General features: G+C 38.6%; 1 protein-coding gene across 1 annotated transcript in view; it reads left to right on the forward strand.

The window, feature by feature from the left end:
* Positions 1 to 17,134, forward strand: part of LOC107720773 (furin-1-like) — a 107,918-nt gene that overhangs the window by 21,037 nt on the left and 69,747 nt on the right. The gene's annotated exons all lie outside the window — the stretch shown is intronic.

Here is a 17,134-nt window from a genome sequence, read left to right on the forward strand (position 1 = left end):
ATTAAGTCGTTTAATTTTGGGCTGCGTGCGGCTCATGCGCAAAGCACGTGCGAGCGGCTGTGAATGACGGTGACGGTATATAAGTGCATCATCATTCATTCATAATGTACAAATTAACCTTTTAATGTGATTTAAACTTTAAAAGTACATTCAAATAGAAACAACACAAAGTTCTTCAACATGGAAAGCAATAGAAATGTAGTCATTTCCCCAAATAATTCTTTCATATCGGCCTCTGCGCTTTGCAGGGCTGTGGGACACAGGACAGATAGGCTATTCTTGCGCAGCACAGCCACACGCGCCAGTTACGTTGGGGATAATTTTATTTTAAATGCCATAATGTCAGTTGAAAACATTGCAATTGTGTTTTAAAATACAACAACGAGCACCACGAAACCATTTAAAGAGGCGCGTTCAGCGGTCCCCGTGACGGGATAGGAAACAGTCACGCATTTTGCAGCATTAAGGTTAATGATTAATCGATTAATTGATCGTTAATTTAAACGACGATCGATCATGTAAATGATCGAAAATTGACATCCCTAAATGAAACCAATTTGCCAAAACGACAGGTTTTGGAATGTACCACTTTATGATGTAATTTGTGGCTAAACGCCGCCTCCACAGAAGAAGATCAACGCCTGCTTCTACATCGCTGTGTGTCTAGCCCCACCCACCGATTTGCACGTGTAGTAGGTAAATGACAAGAGTGGCAAGCTCAGGTCTGCACAGAAACCAAACGATAAACTTTATTTGATTAACTTTATTTTTAATGAAGTACCAGACTGCATCAGTGAGAACTTGGTCCTTTGTTTGTCCTCGTTTGTAATGGATTTTAATGTTTTTGTCTCGTCGCTCCGGCCGGTCACGGCATCAACAGTATGGTGAGGGGCTTAACATTTCCGACACACGCTTGAGGTATTCTGCCAATCAAAAATGCACTGGATAGCTGGCCAATCACAGCACACCTCGCTTTTCAGACCGATGAGCTTTGTAAAAATCGACGCGTTTCAAAAAGGCGGGGCATAGAGGAGAAACAATAATGTACAGTATGTGGAAAATAATGTGTTTTTTAAACTTTAAACCGCATAAACACATTTCATTACACCAAATAATGTTCTTTTTAGCAACATCATATGACCCCTTTAAAAAAAACTTACTGACCACAAACCTTTGAACAGTAGTGTATGTATGAATTATATAACAATAAATTTCAACTTTTCTCAAGAAAATAACCAAACAATATGAGTGAATAGTATTTCAATAGGCAGAGCAGAGTCTGAAAAGGCTTGTGGTAGTTTATAATATTCAGTGAAACCAAAAGCTACACAAAATAATGTTCTTTTTAGCATCATCATATGACCCCTTTAACTTAATTTGGGATTCTTATCCTATCTTACAAAATCATATCTTATCTCTAGTTAGGAAATCTTAAATTGCATCATCAAGCTCGACAATCCACTCTCAGGTCTGTTACCAAGCAACCAACACTGCACGAGCTGCTGATGAGGTAAACAAAATAATAGAAGCTACTTCACTTTGAAATCGCCTTTTGCAAAAAAACGTAAGGCATTAGTGACTTGCACTATATCCGTTAATGCTCCGTGACGCTTTGTTGGTCTCTGTAATGCTGGTTGCAGTTCCTGTGCTAACTATAATATCATGTTGCGCGGCAGTCTGTAATTACTTATAAGTGTTTTGTCATCAAAATGTAACACATCTTCAGGGTTTTTCAAGAGTCTTTCTACTATTAAACATCTCCGTTCTTCATTTTCAATTATTAATAAATGTAATACCATTGTTGGACAGCACAATTGTAAGCGTTTTTTCCGTTTGCTTTCAAATAATTTTGAAGTTAGGACAGCTGTGGGGTTTGTCCTAAAGTTAAGACAGTTTTTAGGATTTTTTGTCAAGTTAGGAGGTTTCTGTAATACCACCTTCCTATCTGTAGTTAAGATAAGATAACACTCTTAGGAAACGCTGTTCTGTAATTGCTTTTGTCCTAAATGTGGTCCTAACTGAAATTTCCATGGCTACCAAACAGATAAGATAAGATTTTAAAGTTAGGATCTTTCTGTAATATGCCCCCTGTTCCCTGTCATTTCCATGACCAATTTAAGAGCTGTCACAAGTGTGGATATGCTGATTCACAGTAGGGCCCAACCGATATATCGTTTTGCCAATTTTATCGGCCGATATGAGTCTGTCGCAGAAATATCGGTATCGGCGAATATGCCGCCGATATGCCACTGATATGAAAATTTTTTAAAAAAGCATAAAACCCAGATAAAATTCTTGTAAATGGTGTAATTACGTAGTTTGTCCAGCAGAGCCATTGTTTGCTACTGGCGACCTGGATGAAACGCTTTAAAGCTTAAGTGTATGGAATACCATTGAAACTTTGAACGGCCATATCTCCGTAACGGCGCGGCGGATCCTCACTAAATTCGGGGGATCCCTTCAGCTCGAGGAACCCTCTCGAACGCCGAATCGAGTGTATGTCTCGAGGCCCCCTTTCGAATGAGACCACCCTCGTGTCAATAGCCCCCAGGCGGTAGTTACGCGATAGTTAAGGGTGGTTAAATTCACGGTTGGGCACCAACTGATCTGGCGATCCCAGGGGGTTACCGACGCGTGGAGGGTGGCGTTCGAGAGGGCTCCTCGAGCTGAAGGGAACCCCCGAATTTGGTGGAGATCCGCCACCGCGTTCGCGAGATAGTGACCCCAGCCAGCACTTTCATTACAGTAAGGATGTCTCTTGTTCAGGCAGCAGCATTCAAGCGTTGTCTTATTCAACCGTAAGTGCCCTGCGAGGTGGACTTCACATGATATTCCGTCATGATTCCAGTTCCAAGGGAAGGTACACGTCACATTCAAAGGGCATTAAAGTGCGCGAGACGTGAATTTAAATTGCATTTATTTACAGAGGTATATTATGTCACACTTCACACTTCTCTAGTAAGTTCAACCGTAAGCGCAAATCCGTGAATGAATGTTCCGAAGTGAAATAAACTTCAAAGGAATGAAGTTGAATGGAATTGAATTGAAATAAAGTTGAATAAACTTCAACTTTACTGTTCAGTGCACTGATGTCAGACTCATTTTGGATAATAAAATTTATTGTTAAATTGTTAAATGCCCTGCCTCCATTACATATCTTTGTCACGTCATTATAAGTGTTTGATCACCACATTTGAGTGATCATTGCAAAAAATTTGTTTATGTATATATATTCTCTTTATGTATATACTGTATTCTATATATATAGTACCAGTCAAAAGTTTGGACACACGAATGGGAAAGTGTCCAAACGTTTGACTGGTACTGTACTATAATATACACAAAGAACATTGGCCGATATATCGATATCGGCCCCCAAAAAACCCATATCGGTCGGGCTCTAATTTACAGTATAACACAAGCTGAACAGGCTGTTATAAGTCAAATTGACTTTCCCAACTTCCTGACTACTAGACGTTTCAAGGGCCTCCCACTGTCCACACACCTGCCACTTTTCATCACCACTATTGTAATGAGCATACCTTAGGAACGCGGATGTTTAGATGGGGAATGAGGAAAAAAATGAGGAACAACTGGTTCTTATCACTGCAAATATAAAAGGAATGAGTTTAGGAAGCAGTTCAGGAAAATGAATCCTCAACCTGAGAGTTGTGAACAGCTGCTGAAACCATTCAGTGGAAAAGAGATTAAATAATTAGCAGTGGAGTAACGCCATATGCTCTAGTTTTGCATTAGTGTTGTACGTGGCTGTAGCTTCAGAAACCATTGACACCTTCTTTGTCTTAAAGGTCAGTAGTCATTTTGCAGATCCTTTTATCAGAAGTGACTTTCTGCACATAAAAAATAAAAAATGGATAAAATTTTGCACCTCGAAGGGTTTTTACCCACTACATTTTGATTATCTATTTCTTGAGAACCCTGCAAGCTATACATCTGCCTCTCCACTTCTTGTCCCCAAAAAGCATTTGATTATATTTCTAGTACCCTTAAAGTATTCCACATTCTCATTGGGCTAAACCAAAAACTGTGGTGCTGAATGCCGAGGGCATTGTTTCAGAGAAGAGGAGGGTTGGGGATTTGCATTTGGAAGAGGATTCTAGCATTTGTGAGGGTTTAATTTGGGATTTGAGCAGCTTTCTTTGTCCCTACTGCAGTTGGTGTTGTTTTTGCATTGTGCTTCGTTTATGTCGCGAGTGTGTGTGTGTGAATAACAGCTTAGCAGGCAGCTGATCAGCACACTTCAGTGACGCATTTCACCCATCTCTCCCCACCTCTCTGCGTCTGCACACAAAAACACTCGTGATTGCTCCCATCGCTGAGCACAGCTCTCAAAGGCCTCTCTACACTCATAGCTGCTGGTGGGGAAAATGGTGGCTGGTGTATTGTGGGCTGATTGCATTTGCCACAGTACCTTGATATCATTGTCTTCTGTTTGTTTTGAATGAGACAGGTCCTGGGATTGGGTACACAGAGCAAGTCTTTGGTTTCTGGGGTTCTGAGAGTGGTGTAAACTCCTGTTACGTGCCCCTTGTGTATCTTTCCTCCCGTATTGACTCTTAGAATTTAGCTGAACACACCAGTACACATAAGACCCAAAAGGGAACAATGAATTTGGTGCAAAAAAAGCTAAAGGAAATGTTTATGTGATGTTGAAAGATTCTCAAATGACTCAAGCATAGTTTCAAATTATAAAGTGTTTGAAACACCCATTGTGAAGCTGATGTAATCTAAATAGCATTATTATAACCTATCGAAACAGCACTGTGTGTCCAGCAGGGAAAACGATAAGATCTCAAATTAGAAGAGTTATTAAATTTCTAATGAAAATGTGGCATTTTGGCAGCTTTAAAAAATATTTTGTGTTAAATACAAGTTAAGCTCTGTCGATTTTAGCATCTGTAGCTTGCTGTTGATTACCTGAGAAAATAAATTCGACCACAGTTTGTCAAAACAAACAGAAAATGTATTTGTAGTGGAGGTAGGTGGTGCAATCTTTGTATGTTTACTTCACAGACAGCCAGTTTTTGCTTAAAAAAATAATAAAACAGTAAAACCTCTGCATAATTTGTTTGCATTTGATTAGTAATCAACAATAATTATTTCATTCAACATATGAAATTTGATATTGTACTTTCTACTTTCTTGTGGTAGTTCAACAAAAAATGCAAATTCTGTCATCATTTACATATTTACCCTCATGTAGGCATGGGCCGGTATGAGATTTTGACGGTATGATAACCTTAAGCAAAAATATCACGGTTTCAAGGTGTCACGGTATTGTTGTTACAGCTCTAAAATGTGTCTCTGAGACAGCTCTAAAAACTGAACACAATATATTTTGAGCAACATACAGAATATTTGGAACAGTAGTATTTGTTTATTTTTCTTTGATTTGTTTCTGAAATGTGGGCTGTCCTGCAGCTTTTGATGTGGATGGTTGATTTGCTCACGTAACTCTCCTGCAGCATCTCATTCTGTTTCCTCCACTACTTTAGATGCATTTTGTCCATAGAAATAAGTAATTCAGTGCTTTAATTTGACGTGACCGGCTGAAGTTGGACAAGTATGTAAACTCCGTTGGACCTGCACTGTGGGCAGACCCGATTAATCGATAATGAGAATTGCTGTCGATGATTTTCATAATCGATTTTATCGATTAGTTGTTGCAGCCCTAATATAAACCCCCAAATCAATATTTAGGGTTTTCTTCCAATAGTTCGTGCATCATGAACAGTGAGTGATCTGCCTGCTACAGTATTTTTCTCTGTGCATCCGTCTTCAGCGTCTCTGGCCTGTGTTAACGGGCGTTTACAGACTTCATATTTTCACATAAATGACATTTGGAAAATGATATGCATTGCAACGCAGTTTGTGCAAGTCCAGAACAGAGATCGGCTGCAATAAAACAATAAACGGCCGGTTGTGAAAAACGGCGCATACCGCAGGAACAGTATAACGGAAAATATTAGCGGTTTTGAAACCATGAAATTTTCAAATCGCGGTATACCTTGAAACCGGTAATCGGCCCATGCCTACCCTCATGTTATTTTTTTATTCTATGGCACACAAAATATATTTTGAAAATCTCTGTTGAAATGCCTTCATTTCAAATTTAAATTTTTGGGTGAATTATTTATTTAATAGCACACATTCTTTGTCTTATTGTTACCAGTTGTGCACATTGAACATTTAAACACATTATTTCATCTAAATACAATAACTTGCTTCGTCTCTGAAACAACTTTCCTTTGTATCCTCACCATATATTTTTCATCTGTATTTTTCCAGCACACCATTTGTCATGCATCTTCAATTCCTATGGAAACAACTTTTCACAATCCAATTAATTCCTGATGGGAAAAAAAAAATATCTGGATTGTGAATATGTTTCATGCACACTTTAATGTTGTATATAGATGCAGATTATTGCAGTGTTTCCCATACATTGATTTATTTGTGGCGGCCCACCACAATATCAGAACTGACCGGCACAAATAGATTTTCCAAAAGGCTTTGACTTCGTTGAATAAACTTAAGCACTGCACGTTTCAAAATCTAAACCCGGCGCGGGTGTTTTTATCACTGTATTGCATATCATTTATTTACTATGAAGTTGTTTTTCCTGTCCCCACATTGACTCCACCCACATTTCTTTAATCTAAGTTAATCACAAGTCCCCATATTCACACACTTCTCCTCCAAATCTCATCATCATTCACATACAGATCTTTAATGACGAACTCTCACTGCCTGGCTGTCTGTTTCTTTCCTCTACTCTCTTTCTATATACCTGCTGCCAAAATATTTCCAAAGGCTTTTCTCTCTGCCAACTTTTCAGAAATCATTACTCTAAGATGGCTAGAGAGCTAGGAAAAAGTTGGACACCCTCCTCAAGGCTCTTAGTGCACTAAGAAAGAAATGCATATTGATGGACCAGCTCTGCAGTCACAAACACACACACACACACATCCACTCAAAGATGGAGCCACGATGAGACAATATCTGAAAAGTCACGTCTATATGACAGCATGGATGTTGAAATGCAATCAGAGGTTTGTCGAGACAGTTTAGAACACAAATTTACCACAGAGACCTACGACAGCCACAATCAAATGCAAGCAAACACACAGGAATTGCGCAAATAGAACACTTTTGCATTCCCCTTGAACTTCACTCTAACTGTTTTACATGTATGCTACACCGACATCTTTCACTGTGTTAAAAATAGTGTAGTGGATCAATTTCAGCTTTTAAAGGGGTCATATGATGCGATTTCAATTTCTCCTTTCTCTTTGGAATGTTACAAGCTCTTGGTGCATAAAGAAGATCTGTAAAGTTGCGAAGACTAAAGTCTCAAATCCAAAGAGATATTCTTTATAAAAGTTAAGAGTCAAGGACGATATCTGCTTCGTCATGCCTGGAGCTGATCCATGCTGGTTGCTGAGGAAATACTACAACTTTGCGTTGTGGATCGCCGGATCGGCTTTCACCGTGGACGAAGCGGAGTCCAGCCCAGGGTCGTCACGTGGTTGCCGCAATCCCGCCAGACGCTCCTTCATTGAATCCGCCGCCTCTGCTGACTCTAGCCCTCCGGCCGTTCCTCACTTTATCCCCCGGCCTCTGCACAGTATGTGGAAAATAATGTGTTTTTTGAACCTTAAACTGCATAAACACATTTCATTACACCAAATACACAAAATAATGTTTTTTTTAGCAGCATCATATGACCCCTTTAAGTAGTAAGCAAATCAGATGAATCTGTGGGCTAAGCATATTTACACATGAACAAGTGTATTTACATATAGAGAAGTGAAGTGTTTATATTAGCAATGGTGTGTAACCTTTCTATTGGTGTGTGTAATCAGTTGGCGCACAGGAGCCTAATGTCCAAGCTGAAAGATTTAGAATTAGGCTGGAAATTCACCTATGGTTTCTATTACTAACGTATAACTCAAGAGCAGTAAAAATATATATATGGCGGTGCCTCCATAATGTACAGTTAACCAGAAAATCCTCAATAAATCCCAGAACGTTTATCTTAGATTACCAAAAATGATTTATTACACGTAACCAATGTAAAGAAAGATAAGATAATCACAATGAAATAAAGAAGACCTGTTAACTGTACTTCACGTTATGAAATAAAACAATTCTCAAATGAATTTGTTGTCTTGAGTCTCTTTTAGACCCAAATGTTTACATGTTACAAAATTAGACCCATGTTTACATGTATAAACAAACAATGAGGTAAATCAAATTGCAACAATCAGTCTCAGACAAGTGCAGGATTTTCTGTATCACTGCAATTGAATACTATTAAATGAATCACCCTGTTTGATTCCTTTGAACGATTCAGTGTAGACGTGGAAGTGAACTGAATCAGCAGTCAGTGAATCGTAAATCAACAAAAGTATAGTCAAATCAAACAGAAAAGTCACTAATATGGAAATACCCGGGTATTTTTACTCGTTGGGGCCCTTTCCTGTTGGTGCACGTTTTATATGGCATCAGTTCAACAACAATAAGGTGTATTCCGATTCAATTGCATTACTCACGAATGCGTGTTAATCTCACTCAGCAACACAGTGATTTCCCCGGCAGAATCCCTCCTTGCCGCGATGTCATCCCGGATGAAGGCAGTAAGAGTTGTAGGAGGTTGCAGTTTCACCCCCGGAGAGAATGAGAAAGGGATCTCTTAGCTGTAGTCCGTCTGGTTTCACGTGGTAGCCGTGTCCCGAACTTTCCAGGCCTGTTGTTCCACAGCGATCACTTCAGCCGTCTTAATTTAAACCAAAATGACTAAAACGCCAGATGCAACCACAAGCATTTACTATTTAACAATTACACTTTTTCTGCACTTTGCTAACTAAACTTAATCGGAATATTTCCAGATAACGTCAGTCTCGCGTGCAAAAACAACTGCGTCACCATTCTCCTCGCTCTTCTTCCTCGTCGCTGCGCGTTCTGGATTCAGCCCACTTCTGCCTGTCTGAAACCTGATTGGACGATCACAGTCTGTCTCTCAAAAAGGGAGAGAATCCTCATTTGCTAAATATGAGACATCATCGTATCAATATATATTATTTAAGCGCAACAACAGAAACATTTTACATTAAATGTGTTTGAAAATAAAATACACAAATAATGAAACATCTTATTATATACATGATTTTAAATCTGGAGTATGTTACAGGTGTACAGGAGTTAATATGCCAATAAACACACCTTCTATTCTATTCTGTTGTGCTTCATTTATCTGTTTCTGAAGCAAGAACACGTCCTCTGTAAAAGGCCCCTTAGCCTGCTGCATTCTCTCTCAACATCTGATCCCTCCTGGCAGACTGGTAATAGAGGAGAATACAGGATTGTGCTGTTTGTTGCAGGGTCGGTGAGAAAGTTTGCTTTGATCTGGTGCCATGACCCGGAGCTTTCATTGCTTTTCAAGTCTGGGTTTTTGACACAGTTCACAGCCGATTTCAAGAGCATTTGTTGATTTGAGATGATGAGAGGTTCAAGATGAAGACATGTTAATTTTTAAGACTAATTATCCATCAGCCTCAAACGGCACTTCCTCTAATCTTTAGACGATTCATCTGATTTGTGTAGCCTGGAGCACTTGAGAGAAAACTTTTAGTTACAAAGCGCTTGATGAAAAAGTTCTCCTTTTGCCAGCTCTGACAAGGGGAAGAGAATCTGTCTTACAGCTGGAGACGATACTGTCTGAAGTTCTGCAGGAGGTCGATGGGAGATTGATACGATCGGCAGAGATGGTGGAACTTGAAATATCAAGTCTGGCGGGCTCAGTGTGACTCAAGGGAGTCAGTGTGGAGGAAAGAAAGTGAGAGCACTTATGCAGTGTTTGTGTGTGTGTGTGTGTGTGTGTGTATGTGTGTGTGTGTGTGCAACTTCTTTGAGCCGTCCAGCATCAGCCGGACAATTATAGGGTCTGAAAGCATTTTCACTTCTATTGTGAAATATAACAGGTCACTGAAGGGAGAATTCATTAAACAGTCAAACAGAAACAGTATTTCAGCTACCTAGCATTCAGAACCTGTCCTCAAGATTGTGGCATACAGATTGTTACAGATTGTTTGCCGTTACCTGAGCTGCATGATTTCTTTAGTCAGTTGCTTGCTAAAGCACCGCAAAATGCGCTATTTGGGCACAATTCATTCTTAATTCCCCACAGACGGCAGTACTGTGTAGTTTCTACATTCAGAGCAGAGATTTGACTTGGAATGTGCACTTGGAATTTATTTCCCATAAATAATACAGCAACTCAAAGCGACTGGAAACTCTGGATGTCTTCACGCAGTGATGTCCTGATCAAGCAGCAGCATCATTTGCTTGGCAGGAGTTAGATTTCAGACTTAAAAAGGAATACATTTATTTCAATGCTTGTGAAAAGATGAAGATTATTTCTTAAACGCTGCAGAAAAAGATCAGGGTTTTATTAATAAGCAGTTAATAGAAATCTTCTGTCACCTGTAGTTTATTTCCAGTCTGCTTCATCTTATTTGTTTGTGTTGTTACTTGACTGCACCTTTCTCCAAAGAGAACTGTCAGAAAAGGGAAGATTTCCATCAAGCAATCTGTCACTCTCCCTCCCTATCGCCCATCTTCACTCATTCTATTACATGTATCTCTCTCTGTACCGGCGTTCTGCAATAAAAGGAGATGAATGTCTCCCATTCTTCTCTGTTGTATCGTTATTTCCATAATTCACAGTACAGATAGAGCTGTTCTGGGTGAGTGAGTCACAGCAGAGTGGGGTGGGAATGAATATTCATAAGGCCACCGAAGGCACTCTTAGCCGACCAACAGGGACCGCTCATCACTTTCAACTCAAGTGCCACCGCCAGGCATTGTTTGTTGCGAGCGGGGATGATGTCATGGTCCTACAGGTGTCTGGTGACATATGTGGGCTTGTTGAGGTCAATGAATTCATCTAGATTATTATTTTTTTCCTTATTTGAGGTTTATTTTTTATTATTAATAAATATAATACACTTACTGGTGGAAATCAGATCACTTGCCACAAGCAGTGTTCTCATTGCTATACAACTCTGTTCTGATTTTATTTACTGCTTTTTTTATTTAAATGCCATGTAAACAAAAATACACTTTTTCAGTTTAACAAACTAATCGGTAATGATACAGGCATCATGAAGATCCATGCAGTCGGGTTTAAAAGGACAGCAGCCTATAAATACGTGCTGCTGAATATGTCACTAATGTTAATCAAATCTTAGCCATCTTTTCTGATTGAATTCAAATCAGCACAATGTTCCGTTCATTTAAGAAAATCTTTCAAGCAGTGGATTTCAATTGCATTTCAATTCTTCGTGTAACTCTGCAGAATGAAATCTCCACATAGTCAGTATTGATTCCTTGACACTTGACAATCACAACTCTAAATCAACATTTATCTAAGCAACCTTCTCCCAGAGAGATATCCCTCTCTCTCACAGCTGATCTGTGCTTTTTTCTGCTCTCATATTGGATGAGGGATTTTGGGAAAAGCCAGTTACAGCCACAGCATGCCACATCCTTCTTTTTTGCTCTTAAAAAAGTTGTAGTCAGGAATTTATAACAAGGTGGATCGTTGGCACACTTCTCGTGCCAGAGTGCATCCTGTTATGCTAATTTCTGCATGTTCATTTGCAATTTTAGGTGCAGTGGCACCATGCCCCGTCTGGAGCGCATGGGTACCATTTGTCTTCAGTGACGGATTTATGTATCCCAAGCTTGTTATTTGAACAATATGTGCGCACACACAGGATGCGCACATGGTGGAAATGTCCTTGGTTAACAATGTGAAGTGAGTATGTCTGATTATGGGGTATTTTTATGCCTTTATAAAGGAGTTCCTCACAGGAGATGGCTAAATAATTACTCCCCCACTGCTTCTGTTCTCTGCACAGCACTTTCTTTTTCTCTGCTTTCACCATTTCTGCTCACTCCTCTTTCTTTTCTGCTTCACATTCATTTTTAATTATTTTCTATACAGCTTTGTGATTGTTTTCAGACCTTTATAAATTGTTTATTAACAGTTGGAAGAGACAACGGAATAGGTATTTGTGATTATATGTAAATTTCCATTATTTTTCAGACAGTGTTGAACATAAATGACTGAAATGGCTTAGAATTGATCAAACAATTGTTTTTCACCCAAACCATTGTTGTCAACTCTGTTCAAGAAGATTGAAGAAGATTTATGCAAGATGTAGAATGTCCAGCAAAAATAATAAAGGCATGTTTTTCACACTGTTGTTCACTTGAAAGAAAAAAGATATTTAATATTTTATTATTATTATTATTATTATTATATGCGCCAATGTAACTATATACATATACCTACCCTTCAAAAATTTGAGGTTGGTAAGATTTTTTTTAATGTTTTTAAAAGAAGTGTCTTACACTCACCAAGGCTGATAAAAAATCTGTATGTATTATTATGAAATATTATTACAATTTAAAATAACTATTTTCTGTTTTAATATAATTTAAAGTGTAATTTTGATTTATTTAAATGTTGTCATTTACTTTTTCAACAGCTTCAGTCTTCATTGCATACCTGCAAACTAGTCGCTTTTCTGCGAAATTCGCCGTTTTGAATCAAAATATGTCATTTATGTGAATCGTCTAGATCCAAAGAGTTTTTTTTTTTGGGTTGGGGTTGGGTCTGGGTGGAGAGAGAGAGAGAGAAATTGCAAGCTCGTAGACAGGAGTGTGTTCGACCAAAGTCTCTTTCTCGGTTCGACTTGAAGCAGCAATGCGCAGACCGATCGCTGTATGACATCAAAGCACCACGAGAGCTACAGAGAGCAGATGGCTCTGCATGCTTTCGAATTGCTCTCGCGGTACTTTGAAGTCCGGTCTGTCTGCGCACTGCTGCTTTAAATCGAACACACCTCATCTCACAGCCGGTCCGTTTTCACATTCGCATGTAAACATGTCGTCGGCGTGGAAGTTCTTCATTGTGAGTTAAACAGACACAAAGTTTGCAATTTGTAATACAATATTACAGACCCCCCGACCCCCCTACAAGGATATATTCCGAACTATGTCACCTTTTTGACCTCTTGTGAGTTTGCAGTTATGTCATTGTCACATGGTCCTTCAGAAATGATTCTAATAAGCTGATTTGGTGGTCAAGAAACGTTTTATTATTATCAGTGTTGAAAACTGTGGTGTTGCTCAATATTTTTGTGGAAATTGTGATACATTTTTTTAAGGGTGCTCCGATCAGGATTTTTGAGGCCGATCACAGAAAGCAGTATCTGCCGATACGATCACCGATACCGATCTTTGTAAAGTTTTATTTTTATCATGTCAAATTATTTATAGTAATAATCCAAGCAGGAACTTTAGACATGTATTCAGGGCTTGAATTTCATTTTTGAAAATGGGGGGAATTTCCCTCTTATAGGTGACTCTTGTGAGAGGGGATTTTTTAATTTGAGGGGTGGAGGAAGCATTTTTAAGACATTTTTCAAAAATATATCTCACCTAAATGTTTGATCATGCAGTGCATTTTTGTTTTTACACTCCTGCAATTGTTACACAATAGCTAACACACAGCACAGTTGCTCAAGCAAGTGGCAAAACATTTAAAATACTTTTCTTACATTATCACAAACATTCTAAATTAAAACTTACCACTGACAGAAAATCATCTCTACTGCCTTTGTTTTTTTTTGCATTTGAATCTTTATTACAAGCAATCCTGCGGTTCATAAAGAACTTTGTTTTGCTGTCACTTTAATTCAGCGCTTGCAGTGTAAACGATCTCTGCACTGCTGAAGACGCACCTGGAACGCACTGCCGGACCGCAACCGTGTACAGTGTGAACGCTTTAATCCGTTAACATGAGCGCGGAAAAAATACGCACCGTATACGCACCGCAAACGGAGTAATGTGAACCTGGCGTTATTGTGTGTGCGCTGCGAGCGCTGAATGCCAATGGCAAGAATTAAAAAGAAGTGCAAAAGAAATTTATAAACTTTAGTGACGATACACTGCCTCGATTGTGCAAGTGACAATTCCTGTGTCAACTGTGCAGAGTGCAGACGCGATGTGTGGTGATTTGAAGCCATTTGCGCATTTTGAGAGAGAAAGAGAGAGCGCGCGGTGATTCACTCGTGCTGTTTTTGAAATTATGTCTCACAGAAAGTTTTCAAATTACTTTGTAAGCTATTTAATAAAGAAATATGAATTGTACCTCACCTTCAGCATTATAATTATTTCACCCGCGCCGGACAGAGACTGAGACTAGGGATGTAACGGTATGAACATTTCTTATCACGATTATAGTGACCAAAATGATCACGGTTATCAGTATTATCACGGTATTGTTAAAATGTGCTGGAAATGTTCAAAAAGTACTGACACACAAATAATTTCACCAAGTTTTACATTTAAAATCAACAAACAACAAATAAAATGAGTTTTTGTTTGCATAACTAAAACAATAACATTGCCAATGATGTCCGGATTTTAAATGACAACATGACTGACAACAGTTTATCTAATAGCATGTTCAAATATCTAATGTAAATGTCAAATATCTAATGTAATAAAACTGTGTTTTATGCTTCAGGGCTCCAGACTCATTCTTCCCACTGGTCGCTCTTTTGCGACTAACTTTCTCAGTTGGTCACACCAGCAAATGATTTGGTCGCAATATTTTTATTTTTAGGGATTAATCAATGATTATCGAGTTAATCAAAGGGATTAACTTTTATCATAGTTTATAGTTATATGAAAACGAAAGTGGTTAACATTCAACCCCTTCTTTTTCATAAGTATTATTTGTGATTTAAATTTTGTGAACGGGAGTTTACCATCATGTTATTAAGCCATGCTTCGGATTAGGGCTGGACAATAATTCAATATCAATATGTATCGCGATATAATTTTTTTCAATAACGGTGATATGATTTTTAAACACATTTCCGATATTTCGATATACATTACCAGTTTCCCATACATTGATTTATTTGTGCCGTTTGACTTCGTTGAATAAACATGAGCACTGCACGTTTCAAAATCAAAAAATGTCGCGGGTGTTTTATATAAATGTATCTGTGAAGGGAACCGACTGTCTTCAGAAAAGTTTCGATGGCATTTTCATTTGATCTGATAAAGAAGCGTTCATGAGCGGAGCTGCTTTTGATTACAGCCATTACTGGAGAAACAGCTAGTTTTATCACTCTAAAAGCGCCTCCTGCTGGCAGAGAATGAGTTTGGATTTTCAATAAACCCGTCTCCAGCAACATTGTTTTGTTGTTGCTCTTTTTTTTGGGGTGGTTCTGAAATAGATGAGACAGACAGAAAAAGCATAAGTGTGGCAATAATGTTATTTGCGCTGAATAAAAGAGGAGCGGAGGTGATAAAGAGTTTCTGGGTTAATCATAAGTCTAGATTTGTGAATGATCACAGTCATCACACATGCATTTGGCATTTCGCTCTGACACAGCATAACAATCGCAACTTAAACGTTTGACAAAGGTGTGAGCCTGCAGCTATCACAACTTCGACATAAACTCCTCTGAGGAAAACACTGAGATTCAGCAGAGATTCATCAAGACAAACACACCTCTCCTGAAAAAAAATTTGCAATGGAGATTCTAATCAGGGAATTTATCAAATTTATTTATCTATTTAACAAAGGCAGCGAAACCTTTTTTTATGATGCATAACAATAATTTAACATAAAAAAAACTGCAAGAAACACTAACAATAAGTAATGTATGGTTCTATCATGGTGTCTTGGATAGGAATAATGGTTGAAAAGTTGGTTTTTGGATGAAACGCTGACCTTTGTGACCCATCCCTATCTAAAAAGTTACAATTAATAACACTTCAAAAATGTCAACAGACTAGGGATGCGCCGATCTGATATTCATATCGGGTATCGGCTCCGATAGTGCCATTTTTCTCGGATCGGGTATCGGTCAGAGAGGGCCGATCCAAATCCGAAATTTTTTTTTTCTTTTTTTTTCGATTGTGCGAATTGTTCTGTGTTACTTCTGAAGCCATACGATAGCTTAATGTGAGCTACATATGAATATTTAAGTCCTTACATTAAAGTTCACACAAACTCTTTTCTCCGCTGTGGCTGTCAGTCATTCGTTCAGCCTTTAAACCCTGGTCGCATTCGGTTACGACAGTCAGCTCGGTAAAGCTCTCTCCAAGATCATTCTGTGTTCCCATTATACTTGATTTGTTAATACATGTCTATGATTTTGCAAAAAAGGACTTTATCTTCTTGCCGGAGTTTAATGTTGTTTTGTTACTTGCTACCGGGTGTCTGTGAGAACAAAACACGGGCGTAGAAAAGACTATACATTTTTTTTAACGTACACAGTAACTGAAATTTAAAACTGTTAAAAGAAAGGCTCAATAACTGTTGCACAGATATAATACACTACGCATCAATTTCTCTTCCCTTTGTGCTTTGCAGTTTTTAACACGAAGCACATTAACACAAAGCACTTACAATGTGCGCACATTGTAAGCGCTTCGTGCTCATAGACTGTCAACCCTCTCTATATTGCGAGTAAATCACTCGCATATGCGACTAAATCTTCACTCTGGGCGACTAAATGATGTCTAATATTAGCCAATGGCTAATAAATTCTCAGATTTTACTTGCCAGTGTGTGAGTTGGAGGCTGAGTATATGATTGGCACAGATATATTTTCACTCACAGAACACTCTGACTGAGCGCTTCAGAGTTTCACTCTGCGTCAAGCGATCTGTGATATTTTTCAGTTCATTTGAATGGATGCGCAGCGCACCTGTGTTTGTGTATTTGTCGTAACGTAAACTCTAGTGTGAAGGCGCACGACTCCCGTCGCTTTCTTTCACACGCGCAAAGAGCGAGAGCGAGCGAGAGTCTTACATGCAGAATTGATGCGCTACATGTAAACGATATACTTTGTTGTATTTTCCTGTAAAAATAACAGAGTTCCTTTGGAATTCTTCAGGGAAACATTATATATGTTTGTAAAATGGTATAACTTTATATATATATATATATATATATATATAATTAGTATTTCAGTCTGGCGAGTAAACAAAAAAATATACTAGCCAATGGCGATTC

This window comes from Sinocyclocheilus rhinocerous, unplaced genomic scaffold (genome assembly GCF_001515625.1).
Source record: "Sinocyclocheilus rhinocerous isolate Xijiao unplaced genomic scaffold, SAMN03320098_v1.1 scaffold1022, whole genome shotgun sequence".
Classification (NCBI taxonomy): domain Eukaryota; kingdom Metazoa; phylum Chordata; class Actinopteri; order Cypriniformes; family Cyprinidae; genus Sinocyclocheilus; species Sinocyclocheilus rhinocerous.